General features: G+C 38.5%; 1 protein-coding gene and 1 pseudogene across 3 annotated transcripts in view; one reads left to right on the top strand and one right to left on the bottom strand.

Moving 5' to 3' along the window:
- Positions 1-14259, bottom strand: part of PHF24 (PHD finger protein 24) — a 165526-nt gene that overhangs the window by 132820 nt on the left and 18447 nt on the right. The window lies entirely within an intron of this gene.
- Positions 7589-8705, top strand: LOC144322393 (proteasome subunit alpha type-1 pseudogene; annotated as a pseudogene).

Raw genomic sequence — 14259 nt, 5'->3', positions numbered from 1 at the left:
GGATCCCTTGCTTTGAATTTTATTTGCTCTTTTTATCTTGTTTCTAATGTGGAACCTGAATTTGTTGATTTGAGGGTTTTTTTACATAGATCTAGTTAGTACTATATATTTCTCCCTGCACCCTACAAATTTTATTCTCCTTTTTATCCAGAATATATTTTAAAATACTTTTAATTGCCCTTTAGATTTTTCCTTTATTTAGAAATGTCTTATTTTGTTTCCAAATATTTGGTGCTTTTCCAGATGTATTTCTGTAATTGAATTTCTAATTTAATTCCATTTCAGTCAGAGAACACATTTTGTATAACTTGAATTCTTTTAAATTTATTGATATTTACATTATGACAATGCAATGTTTCATGTGCATGTGAAGAATATGTATATTCTGCTGTTACAGGGTGAAATATTCTTATGAAGGACATTTATATTAAGTTAATATAAATTAACATATAATTAATATAAATTGAGGCATTGTTCAAGCCTTTTATATTTTACTGACTTTCTTTTACTTTTTCTATCAGTTATTGAGAAATGGTTCTTGAAATCTCTGAATACGATAGATTTATTTCTCCTCAGTCCTTTTTTACTTTCTGTGAAGCTGTGTTATTCGGAGCAAAAATGTTTAGGACTGTTACGTTCTCTTGATTAATTAACCCATTTATCACTATAAAATGACTTTTTCTGTGTTCCTACTCTTTGCCGTGAAATCTTCGCCTAAGATTAATATGGCCACTGCAGCTTTCTTTTTATTAGAATTAGCATGCTTTATCTTTTTTCTATCCTTTTAGCAGATTTGTCTTTATATTTGAAATTTGCTTCTTATGGGCAGCATACAATTCAGTCTTGCTTTTTCAATTACTCAACCTCTGCCTTCCTATTTTTATTATTATTATTGACATAGTTGGGTTTCAGCTTATCATCCTACTATTCATTTTCAGTGTTCTTTGTTTCATTTTTTCCTCTTTACTTCTGCCTTCTTTTGAATTCAGTGTTTTCTGTGACCCCATTTGATCTCATTTGATTTTCTATAACTATTTGTTTTTGTTATTTTGGTTGTTATACTAGGGTTTATGGTTTAAGTATTAAACATATTACCAACTACCTTCAAGTGTCACTAATACATTTCATATATAATATGAGAAATTTATAATAATATATTTCTATTTCTCCACTCTATGCCTTTATGGCTTTATTGTCATATATTTTACTTATACATATATTTTAAATGCACATTATTGTTATTTCTGTTCAGTCATTTATCTTTAAAGAGACATGAATAATAGGAAAATATATGTTTACCTGCATTCTAATCATTTGTAGTTTTTTTTTTTTTTAAGGTTTTATTTATTTATTCATGAGAGACACAGAAAGAGCGGCAGGGACACGGCAGAGGAAGAAGCAGGCTCCCTGCCCAGAGCCTGATGCAGGACTCAATCCCCCGACCAGGGACCACGCCCTGAGCCAAAGGAAGAGGCTCAACTGCTGAGCCACCCAGGTAGTTCTCGTCATTACTTTTTTATAATTCTTATTTCCATCTTCTGTCATTTTCCTTCTGCCTGAATGATTTCCTTTAAAATTTTTTGTAGGGTGAGGAATTCTTTCAGCTTTTTATGTCTAAAATCTTTATTTCACATTTTAAAAAATTCTAACTTTATCAAGATATAATGCATATATCATACTCATTTAAAGTTTACAATTTAGTGGGGCATAGTGTTTGCAGAGTTGTGTCACCCATCATAATCAACTTCAGACTTTTTTCATTACGCCAATAAGAAACTTTGTTGTTGTTGTTAAGCTTTTATTTATCTATTCATGAGAGATACACAGAGAGAGAGGCAGAGATAGAGGCAGAGGTAGAAGCAGGTTCCATGGAGGGAGCCTGATGCAGGACTTGATCCTGCGACTCCAGGATCACACCCTGAGCCAAAGGCAGAACCCAACAGCTGAACCACCCAGCTGTCCCTCCAGTAAGAAACTTTATAACCATTAGCATATCCCATCCTCACCTCTTACTTCCCCTCACTGCCCAAAGGCCTGAAAAATTAACATAATATCTGTCTATATTTGCCTTTCCTGGGCATTTCATATAAATGGAGTACTATGTTGTGAAATGTATTGTAAAAATACAATATGTGGTCTTTTGTGACTGGCTTCTTCACTTAGCATGTTTTTGACAGGTCGCCTACATTGTAGCATATATCAGTCAGTACTTTATTTGCTAAATAATTTTTTTTAAAGATTTTATTTATTCATGAGAGATACAGAGAGATGGAGAGGCAGAGACACAGGCAGAGGGAGAAGCAGGCTCCATGCAGGGAGCCTTGTGGGACTTGATCCCGGGACTCCAGGATCATGCCCTGGGCCAAAGGCTGAGCCACCCAGGGATCCCCTATTTGCTAAATAGTATTTCACTTTATGGATATGGCATACTTTATTTGTCCATTTGATTGATTTGATTGATTGTTTCCTTTCTTTGGCTTATGAACTCCAATTCAATGACTAAACACACTCCCTTTTTTCCTCAAACACACTGTCTGTTCCTTCTGATTTCCTTTGCTGGCCCTTCTTCCTCTACCAGATCTCTGTTTAGCCTGCTTAATTCTGTTCTTTTCTGGTTATACTCTCTCCAAGATTTTATCTGGCCACGTAACATAACTTCAATTATGCCTAGATACTGATTTTTACTTTACATTTCTAGGTGAGATCTACACCCTGACTTCTAGACCTGTAAATCCAATTCCTCATATGACATTTCTGCTTAAATGAGTAATACACACCTCCAACATAATAGAGCCAAATGTGAATATTCATCCCCCATTCCCCAAAATCCATAGTCCCCAAGCCTTTACCTTATCATTAAATAGCACCACCCATCCAATTCCCCAAGCCAATAATAACCTAGAGATTTTCCTTAATTATTTTTTAAAGACTCATTTATTTTGAGGGGGGAAGAGAAAGAGAGAGAAAGAGTGCACGCAGTGGGGGGAGGGGCAGAGGGAAAGAATCCCCAAGAAGACTTCCTGCTACGGGTCTTTCTCACAACCCATAAGATCATGACTGAGCCGAAACCAAGAGTTGGACACTTAACCAACTGAGCCACCCAGGCTCCTCCTTAAATCTATATTTTTACCTTCACACCCAACATTCAATCCACCAGTAGATGTGTCTCCAAAATACACAACTTCTTACCAAGTCTACTGCTAAAAAGTCCATCTAAAATCCGACCATGTCCAGCTGGAACTACGTAGAGCAACCTAATAGTCTGGAGCTAGACAATGGTATCTTAATGATCCTTGTTCTATGCTTGCTCCCCTAAAATCTTTCCCCCAAAAAAGCAAATAAAGTAATTTCTAAAGAGTAAAACTGACAGTGTTACTCCCCTAATGTCCTTTATAGCTGGCTTTTCCCTCATGCATTACATTCAGTTGTCTTGTCTCTTATTGTTGGAAGAATACAGTTATTTGGAAGACTGTCCCTCCATTTGTCCAGTGTTTCAAGTTTTGCACTCTTGACCGTTCTACAACAGAAGTGATATTGTGTTCTTCTTAGTGCATTATATCAGGGGGCATATGATTTTATTTGTCCCAATACTGATAATGATTGGTTTGGTTAAGGTGGTGCCTTAACTAGTGAGAAGATACTCTGAATCTATGAAAATATTCTGTTCTTCCTCAAACTTTCACATACTAGTCGTGGCAATCATTATAGACTTTCTAACATTATCATTCCTTCTATATAAGTTGACAATCTTCTATAAGGAACTTTCCTCCCTCTCATATTTATATCAGTAAGAACTAATTCTTATTTAATTCAATATGTTATAATTTATTATTACCACTATTTTGATGCTCAAATTGTCCCACACTTGCCCAGTGGCAGCCTCTTTAAGTTGGCCGCTGTGCCCTTGTGATATGTCTTCATGATTCTTTGAGCACTTCTATACTTTATCCACAAGAAGATGTTCAAGGATAATCTTGTAACTTCTGTACCTCAGCCTCACATTTAGAAAATATTGAGGTTTGTTCTGGCACACAGTTAATTTACTAGCAGATCAATAACACTTTTTTTTCAAAAGCTGTGCCAACCTTTGTTAGGATGGGACTAGAGTGGCCCTTCTCTAGGTCTAGAGTAGTCCTATCCTACAGAGTGGCCTTTCTGGAAGGACAATTGAGTGTCTATGATGTTCAGTGAGTTCTCTCCATCTTGGTCCACTGGACTCCTATGTCTAACACAACAGTGAAACCTCCTGAAATTCAATTCAGCTCACAGCTCTCTAGCAGCTGTCCTTAACTAGATTGTACAGAATCTTCTTCTGTACATGTGCAAATTATCATTCAACCAGAAACATAAAGGGCACATTGTACATCTTCCCAGTTCTCCTTTTCTGCACAGCTACAGAAAAGCTCAAAAGCCAGAAATGGGGCACCCTGGGTGGGTCAGTGGATTAGCGCCGCCTTCAGCCCAGGGCCTGATCCTGGAGACCCTGGATCGAGTCCCATGTTAGGCTCCCTGCATGGAGCCTGCTTCTCCCTCTGCCTCTGTCTCTGCCTCTCTCTCTCGGTCTCTCATGGATAAATAAAATCTTAAAAAAAAAAAAAAAGCCAGAAATGCTTAACTCTACTTCCAGAGCATAGCAATACAACTGTGCTCTGTTTGGGTCTCACCTTTCTCTACAATAGTCCACAGGGTGACTCCAGACAGAATCCTGGGGCAATTTGGAAGCTTTACTCGTGTGTTTCTCCTGTCTAAAAGATCAAAGTCCACTGTGCTACTGTCCACACAACTTGTGCATGTATTTGGTCTCATTTTGTACTTCCTTACAATTGGAGGCATAATGTAGTTCGGTTACTCCATCATTATCTGAAGCGGATTCAACAACTATTCTTTATAAAAATTGTATATAAAATAGAATCCTTAACATGATTATACACTCACATTCTCAACACACACACATACACACGCGCAATTTTTTTAATTTTTAAAGTTTTTATTTAAATTCCAGTTAGTAAATACACAGTGTAATATTAGTTTCAGGTGTACAATTTAGTGATTCAACACTTACATACAACACCTAGTGCTCACCACAAGCACACTCCTTATTCCCCATCATCTTTTTAACTCATCTTCTCATCCACCTCCCCTCTAGTAACCATCTGTTTGATGTCTGTAGTTAAGAATCTGTTTTTTGGTTTGCCTCTCACTCCTTTTTCCCCTATCATGTTTGTTTTGTTTCTTAAGTTCCATGTATGAGTGAAATCATACGGTATTTGTCTTTCTCTGACTGACTTATTTTGCATAGGATAATACCCTCTAGCTCCATCAATGTCACTGTAGTTGGCAAGATTTCATTCCTTTCTTATGTCTGAGTAATATTAAAAAATGTATGCATAGTATCTGTAAAGAAAGAGATATACATATATATCACATCTTCTTTAACAATCTTTAAAAATCTTCTTGCAAAAATCATCAACATCTACCTTCTCATTAAAGTAGGAGCAGGTCGGGACACCTGGATGGCTCAGCAGTTGAGCATCTGCCTTCAGCTCAGGGCGTGATCCCACAGTTCTAGGATCCAGTCCTGCATCGGGATCCCCACAGGGAGCCTGCTTCTCCCTCTGCCTATGTCTCTGCCTCTCTCTATGTCTCTCATGAATAACTAGATAAAATATTTTAAAAAAATAAATAAAGTAGGAGCAGGACAACTCTGTGCAAGCCAACATAATTAGACAAGGAAAAAAGAGGAATAAAAATTAGACTGAAAGATATAAAAATTGTGTTCAGATAATAGAAGCCAAAGGAAATAAACTGACATTTTTAATCCTGTTTATGAAGTTAGTAAATAGAACTGAATAGCACTTATTTCTAATAGCAAAAATAAAATAAAACATAGGAATAAGCTCTAATTAAAATAAAGCAAGAACCATGGAAAGAAAACTTTACAACTCTGTCGAGACTCTCACTTTTGGTCAAGATGGAGTAACAGGGCCCACATTTACCCTACTATCTATAGCAACTACAGAGCTAGACAAAATATACAATAACTCTTAAGACATTAGACATCAAGCAACAAATGATAGAGATTACTGAGAGATAGGAAATCAATGAGGTGAGCTCTACAGTTGTGTCAGCTTATGGACTGGACAAAGTTCTCAGGTTGTGGTATAGTAAGGAGGAACCCAAGTAGAACTTGACAGACTATGAGTTGAGGAGATGGAGCTGGGAGTTAGAGATGGCCATGACATCGTATCTGAAAAGAAAGTGCTGGGATCCCTGGGTGGCGCAGCGGTTTGGCGCCTGCCTTTGGCCCAGGGCGCGATCCTGGAGACCCGGGATCGAATCCAATGTCGGGCTCCCGGTGCATGGAGCCTGCTTCTCCCTCTGCCTGTGTCTCTGCCTCTCTCTCTCTCTCTCTGTGTGTGTGACTGTCATTAAAAAAAAAAAAGAAAGAAAGAAAGTGCTGGACAGAGAGAGAATTCTTAAGATCTGAAGAAGGTCTCCCTCAAGTATTCACAAGGGACTAGTCAGTATATGCATGTAAGAAAAGTACCTGAGATAGGACTTTTTTAAAATTCCTAAGATATAAAAGCATAATGCCCAGAGATCACACAGAGGTAGAAAAAGTATTTATTCCAACAGAGAGTAGAAAACATCAAAATAAATGGGACATTGGATGGAGTATAAACAAGGCCTTGACTCAACAGTAAGTAAAAATTAATCTTGGACTAAACGTTGGTAGGATCTGCCTAATAAAGTTTATAAGGAACACCTGAAAGCATCAAACTGTTCCAAGTAACTTAATGAATTACAAAACACAGCTCAACAATATTTGTAGAAAAAAGGTGGACTAGGAAGCTCCAAGTCCTCACTCTCCCATGGAAACATTTAAAAAGTCCAGAAACTAACAACTATAATAACCTTATATGAGCCATGGAAAGTAGTCAAAGGTCTATAGCGACCAAGCAAATGTACAATAAAAAATACATATTAAAAATAGTAGGAAAATTTATTTCGTGTTTACTTGCCTTTGCTCCACCCCTTCCCCAGTGTGGTGAGGTTTTGGTCTAGACAGAGTGGCAGCCCAATTCCCAATTCCCTTCCTTAAACCAAACAGAGCAGAACAGACCATATTTGAACATTTGAACCTATGTGGGGGCTGCCTGAAGGACTTATCTATCCCCCCTTATTTGGAGTTCATGCAGCAAGAAGAGTTAGCTGCTACTCATGAAAGCTGCAAGGGGACTACCAACTCATGAGCAAAAGATTTTGAGTAGGACATATAATAGACCATAAAAAGCCCAAAGGAGAAGCTGAGTGAGATTCTTTGAAAGACTTGGACATTCAGAAGCAGCCACATATTTAAGGGAATTAAAAAGGCCATGATCAGTCCTGGCCAAGACAGACTTGTGAAAAGAACTGAAAAGACCTTAAATTTTTATATTTTGCTTATCCCTAGGCTCTGAGCCTCTCTAGCTAATTAGAAAAGGACTGCCCCAGAATAGAGCCAGTCTGCAAAGACTGAGACAGGTGGCTGTTTTCACAAGTGCCCAATCTTTAAAAAAAAAAATTACAGGCCGGAGGCCGCACCGGGACCCATGCCAGAACCATGTTTCGCAACCAGTATGACAATGACGTCACTGTTTGGAGCCCTCAGGGCAGGATTCATCAAACTGAATATGCAATGGAAGCTGTCAAACAAGGTCCAGCCACAGTTGGTCTGAAATCAAAAACCCATGCAGTGTTGGTTGCATTGAAGAGAGCACAGTCAGAGCTTGCAGCTCATCAGAAGAAAATTCTTCATGTTGATAACCATATTGGTATCTCAATTGTGGGACTTACTGCTGATGCTAGACTGTTATGTAATTTTATGCGCCAGGAGTGTTTGGATTCCAGATTTGTATTTGACAGACCTCTTCCTGTGTCTCGTCTTGTATCTCTAATTGGAAGCAAGACCCAGATACCAACACAAAGGTATGTCCGGAGACCATATGGTGTTGGACTGCTTATTGCTGGTAATGATGATATGGGCCCTCACATTTTCCAAACCTGTCCATCTGCCAACTATTTTGACTGTAGAGCCATGTCCATTGGAGCCCATTCTCAATCAGCTTGTACTTACTTGGAGAGACATATATCTGGGTTTATGGAGTGCAATTTGAATGAACTGGTTAAACATGGTCTGCGTGCCTTACGAGAGACACTTCCTGCAGAACAGGACCTAACTACAAAGAATGTTTCCATTGGAATTGTTGGTAAAGACTTGGAGTTTACGATTTATGATGATGATGATGTATCTCCATTCCTGGAAGGTCTTGAAGAAAGACCACAGAGAAAGGCACAGCCTACTCAACCTGCTGATGAACCTGCAGAAAAGGCTGATGAACCAATGGAGCATTAAGTCACAAACCAGTCTATATGTGTATTATCAAATATGTGAGAATGCAGGAGCCCTTACTGATGACAGTAATCTATACTTTGAACCAAAAGATGCAGCGTGGTCTTCTGGTATGTTTTAGGAATCGGTCCAGATGTGTTTTTCCCAAGTAACTTGTCTGAACCATATAATGGTGTGCATTTTTCTTTGAGAGGGTCTATATAATCATTTTCTAGAAAGTATAGTTATCTGTACTAGTGTTTTTACATGAAGAACATAGTGTCTTTGTGGTTTTAAAGACAACTGTGAAATAAAATTGTTTCACCTGCCTGTGGAAAAAAAAATTACAAGGATTAAAAAGAAAAGGAGAGTATAGTTGACGTAAAGGGGAAAAATAAACTGGCCAAAACTGTCCCTAGATGAACACAAGCATTAGCCTTACTAGACAAAGATTTTAAAAACAACCATCTTATATACGCTAAAGGAAGTCCCAATAGTTCATTTTTGCTTTTGTTTCTTTTGCCTTCGTGGATGTATCTTGCAAGAAGTTACTGTGGCCGAGTTCAAAAAGGGTGTTGCCTGTGTTCTCCTCTAGGATTTTGATGGAATCTTATCTCACATTTAGATCTTTCATCCATTTTGAGTTTATCTTTGTGTATGGTGCAAGAGAGTGGTCTAGTTTCATTCTTCTGCATGTGGATGTCCAATTTTCCCAGCACCATTTATTGAAGAGACTGTCTTTTTTCCAGTGGATAGTCTTTCCTCCTTTGTCAAATATTAGTTGACCATAAAGTTGAGGGTCCACTTCTGGAATCTCTATTCTGTTCCATTGATCTATGTGTCTGTTTTTGTGCCAGTACCACACTCTTGATGACTACAGCTTTGTAGTACAGCCTGAAATCTGGCATTGTGATGCCCCCACCTATGGTTTTCCTTTGAAATTGCCCCTGGCTATTCGGGGTCTTTTCTGATTCCACAAAAAACTTAAAATAATTTGTTCTAACTCTCTGAAGAAAGTCCATAGTATTTTGATAGGGATTGCATTAAATGTGTAAATTATCCTGGGTAACATTGTCATTTTCACAATATTAATTCTTCCAATCCATGAGCATGGAACATTTTTCCATCTCTTTGTGTCTTCCTCAATTTCTTTCAGAAGTGTTCTATAGTTTTTAGGATATAGATCCTTTATCTCTTTGGTTAGGGTTATTCCTAGGTATCTTATGCTTTTGGGTGCATTGTACATGGGATTGACTCCTTAATTTCTCTTTCTTCAGTCTCATTGTTAGTGTATAGAATGCCACTGACTTCTGCGCATTGATTTTGTATCCTGTCACACTGCCAAATTGCTGTATGAGTTCTAGCAATCTTGGGGTGGAGTCTTTTGGGTTTTCTATAGAGTATCATGTCATCAGCAAACAGGGAGAGTTTAACTTCTTCTTTGCCAATTTGAAGAAGCTTTTGCACAGCAAAGGATACAGTCAACAAAACTAAAAGACAACCTACAGAATGGGAGAAGATATTTGCAAATGACGTATCAGATAAAGGGCTAGTTTCCAAGATCTATAAAGAACTTCTTAAACTCAACACCAAAGAAACAAACAATCCAATCATGAAATGGGCAAAAGACATGAACAGAAATCTCACAGAGGAAGACATAGACATGGCCAACAAGCACATGAGAAAATGCTCGGCATCACTTGCCATCAGGGAAATAAAATCAAAACCACAATGAGATATCACCTCACACCAGTGAGAATGGGGAAAATTAACAAGGCAGGAAACCACAAATGTTGGAGAGGATGTGGAGTAAAGGGAACCCTCTTACACTGTTGGTGGGAATGTGAACTGGTGCAGCCACTCTGGAAAACTGTGTGGAGGTTCCTCAAAGAGTTAAAAATAGATCTGCTCTATGACCCAGCAATTGCACTGTTGGGGATTTACCCCAAAGATACAGATGCAATGAAACGCCGGGACACCTGCACCCTGATGTTTATAGCAGCAATGTCCACGATACCCCAACTGTGGAAGGAGCCTCGGTGTCCATCGAAAGATGAATGGATAAAGAAGTTGTGGTTTATGTATACAATGGAATATTACTCAGCCATTAGAAACGACAAATACCAACCATTTGCTTTGACACGGATGGAACTGGAGGGTATTATGCTGAGTGAAATAAGTCTATCGGAGAAGGACAAAAATTATATGGTCTAATTCATTTGGGGAATATAAAAAATAGTGAAAGGGAATAAAGGGGAAAGGAGAAAAAATAAGTGGGAAATATCAGAAAGGGAGACAGAACATGAAAGACTCCTAACTCTGGGAAATGAACTAGGGGTGGTGGAAGGGGAGGTGGGCAGAGGGTGAGGGTGACTGGTGGCACGCACTGAGGTGGGCACTTGACGGGATGAGCACTTGGTGTTATTCTGTATGTTGACAAATTGAACACCAATAAAAAATAAATTTATTAAAAAAATAAATAAATAATAAATAAATAAAAATTATATATGCTAAAGGAAAACATAGATGAAGAACTAAAGGCAATCATAAAGGAACAAAATGTGGGCTGTTGGCTGGCTCAGTCAGAACCTGCAACCCTTGATCTCAAGGTTGTGAGTTCAAGCCCCATGTTGAGTGTAGAGATTACTTAAATAAATAAAACTTAATAAAAAAGAACAAAATATCAACAAAGACATCCAATTTTGTAAAAAAGTAGGCTCCACACCCACGTGATACCCAATGCAGGCTTGAACTCACAATCATGAGATAGAGACCTGAGTTAAGATAAAGAGTTCAGTGGTTAACTGACTGAGCCACCCAGGTGCCCTAAATGATAGAAAGTATTAAAAAAACAAACAAAAAACAAAACTAACAATCCTGAATCTGAAAAAAATACAATAAGTAAAAGGAAAGGTTCACTAGGAATTCAATGGCAGATTTGTATAGACAGAAGAAAGAATCAGCAGATGTAAAAACAGGACTTTTGAAATTTACAAGTCTGAGGAGCAGAAAGAAAAAAGAATGTTTTCCCCCTAAGATCAGTAACAAGGCAAAGATGTCTGCTCTCACCACTTCCATTCAACATGATGCTGAATGTTTTAGTCACTGCAATAGGGTAAAAATAGAGAATAAAAGGCTTTCAAATTGGAAAAGGAGGTGAAAATTGTCAGACATTATCATCATTTTGGAAATACTAAAGAATTTACTTCAAAAAAGCTATTACAACTATTTGTGAATTTAACAAGATTGCAGGATATGATACAACAAATTCTATTTCTACATATTAACAATAAAAACTAGAAGTTAAAATTAAAAAGCAATATCACTTATAATAGCATCATAAGGGACACCTGGGTGGCTGAGCGGTTGAGCGCCTGCCTTTGGCCCAGGGCGTGATCCTGGAGTCCTAGGGTCAGGTCCCACGTCAGGCTCCTGCAGGGAGACCACTTCTCTCTCTCTGCCTATATCTCTGCCCTCTCCCCCCGCCCTCTCTGTCTCTCATGAATGAATAAAAATCTTTTTTAAAAAATAGTATCATAAAATGTTAAATAGGGGTAAATTCACAAAATATGTATAAGACTTGTACAAAAAAACATTTCTGAGACAAATTAAAGATACCCTAAATAAATGGAGAGATATACCATATCCATGGATCAAAAAGCTTAATATTGTTAAAATGTCAATTCATTCACAGAAATTTTCCCTACCTATATACTCATACATGTGTAACATAGATTTATAATATAAGGTTGTGTCAGCATTTTATTCACAGCAAAAGACTATAAACAACTAAATATCTATTAATAAAGAATTAAAGAGGAGGGATCCCTGGGTGGCACAGTGGTTTAGCGCCTGCCTTTGGCCCAGGGCGCGATCCTGTAGAACCGGGATCTAGTCCCACGTCGGGCTCCCGGTGCGTGGAGCCTGCTTCTCCCTGTGTCTCTGCCTTTCTCTCTCTCTCTCTGTGACTATCATAAATAAAAAAAAAAAAAATTAAAAAAAAAGAATTAAAGAGGAATTGTGTTATATCAAGGAAGACATTACAGCCGTTAACTTAATGGTACATACAAGATATATGTGTATTATTAAACGAAATAAAAGGGAAACTGTCATACTACCATTTGTGAAGAAAAGCATAATTCATTTATTTTTGGCTATGCTAGACTCATTTGGAAAGATACACAGAAATCTGATAGGAATAAATGACTCGAGAGAGGAAAGCTGGGAAATGAGAGACAAGGGTGAGCATACATATTTCCTACATACCTTATTCTGCCCATTGAATGTTGTATAGTGTCTATGTATGCCTACTTTATAAAACACAGTTTCAAATATTAAAATCAGTTAAATGCACTGGCCCTTCATCAAGAGACCTCATCCCAATCTTCTGCCACAAGGCCCCTCTAATCCACCTATCTCCACCTCTGCTAGAGATAGACTACATTTCTCACTGCCAAATGCACTCCGTGGCCCATTGTTCTGTGTTCTAGTTTCGTTCTTAAGTTTCTCTCCCATCTGGAACATGCTCCTTCCCCCACAGCCTACACTTTTAGACCCAACCTCTATGTCACTCTACCCGGGAGCCCTCTCTGACCATCCTGATCCTTACTATGATTTCTCTCCTCCGAAATGTGATATTTATAACCTGGACATTGCAAATGATATGCAATTCTATTTGTTCTAGATTATTGGCTTCTGCTTTGTGTGAATTAGTCTTATCTTGGTAACCAGATAGTGAAGTGCCTCAAGAGCAGGAAGGCAACATAACTCAAATGTCTTTGTACCCTTGACACTTCCAAGCTTAGGATAAGCACAGACTGAGGGCTCGCCATGGCAGCCGGGTGGAGGACTGGATTCTGGAGAAGTTACCAAAATAGCCTCTTCAGAGACTTTGAGCACAAAGACATTTTTGGCTGTGAGATTGCTGTCAGCAGGGTAAGACTCTCAGGGAAATTCAGAAGTTCAGTGTTGGAGAAATATGACAATAACCACAGAAGTCAATCAGGTAACAAATGTATAAATAAATGGGCAGAGAATAGAAGTGTTGGGCCCAGGAATGAATTAGAAAACAGATGGCTTGCTGAAAGGTTTCAAAAATCCAAGTTAGGAATGCCTGGGTGCTCAGTGGTTGAGCGCCTGCCTTCGGCTCAGGGTGTGATCCCAGAGTCCTGGGACTGAGTCCCACATCGGGCTCTCCATCCCTCTGTCTGTGTCTCTGCCTCTCTCTGTGTGTCTCTCATGAATAAATAAATAAAATCTTAAAAGAAATCCAAGTTAAAAACAAACAAACAAACAAAAACAAAAACCCTCCTTCAGGCAAACAGCATGTATCCAGAGTAGATCAGTTGATACTCTACTCAAACCATGATCACCAACTAGCTTATGACCTTAAGTTGGAAGTGGCCACTAATGCCTCTCTGAAGGTAGTCCTATCCACAAACAGACAGAATTCTATAACATGGTAAAAAACATCTCTAGAAAACCAACTTTTAAGGAGCTCAATAAATGAATCTTGTTACTATATCTCCATAGAAGGCAGTGTCTATATCTCTTCCCACCTACTCATAAGCTTGAGGCCACACAGACCAGGAGGCATTTCTCCCTGCTTCCCACAATGGCATTTAAATGTCACCTTGCCCTTTTCCTCCTATATAAGCCATGGGCCCCTTCATATACTTCTGATTCTCCATCACCCAATGCCTGTAATATCATAGCTCTCCATTCTCAAGCCATAACCAGACTCTGCCCTCCCTAAGCTCATGTGTGCTTCACAGATATAGCTCCTGTACAGGTGGAGGAGGTGGAGAGTCCTCTGTCCCAACCACTCTTCCACAAAAGGTGTCCTATGTCCCTAAACATTCAGTTTTCTGGGGACAGGTGACCAGACA

This window comes from Canis aureus, chromosome 10 (assembly GCF_053574225.1).
Source record: "Canis aureus isolate CA01 chromosome 10, VMU_Caureus_v.1.0, whole genome shotgun sequence".
Taxonomy (NCBI): domain Eukaryota; kingdom Metazoa; phylum Chordata; class Mammalia; order Carnivora; family Canidae; genus Canis; species Canis aureus.
The sequence above is the reverse complement of the archived record's forward strand: the minus strand, read 5'-3'. Positions and strand labels throughout refer to the sequence as shown.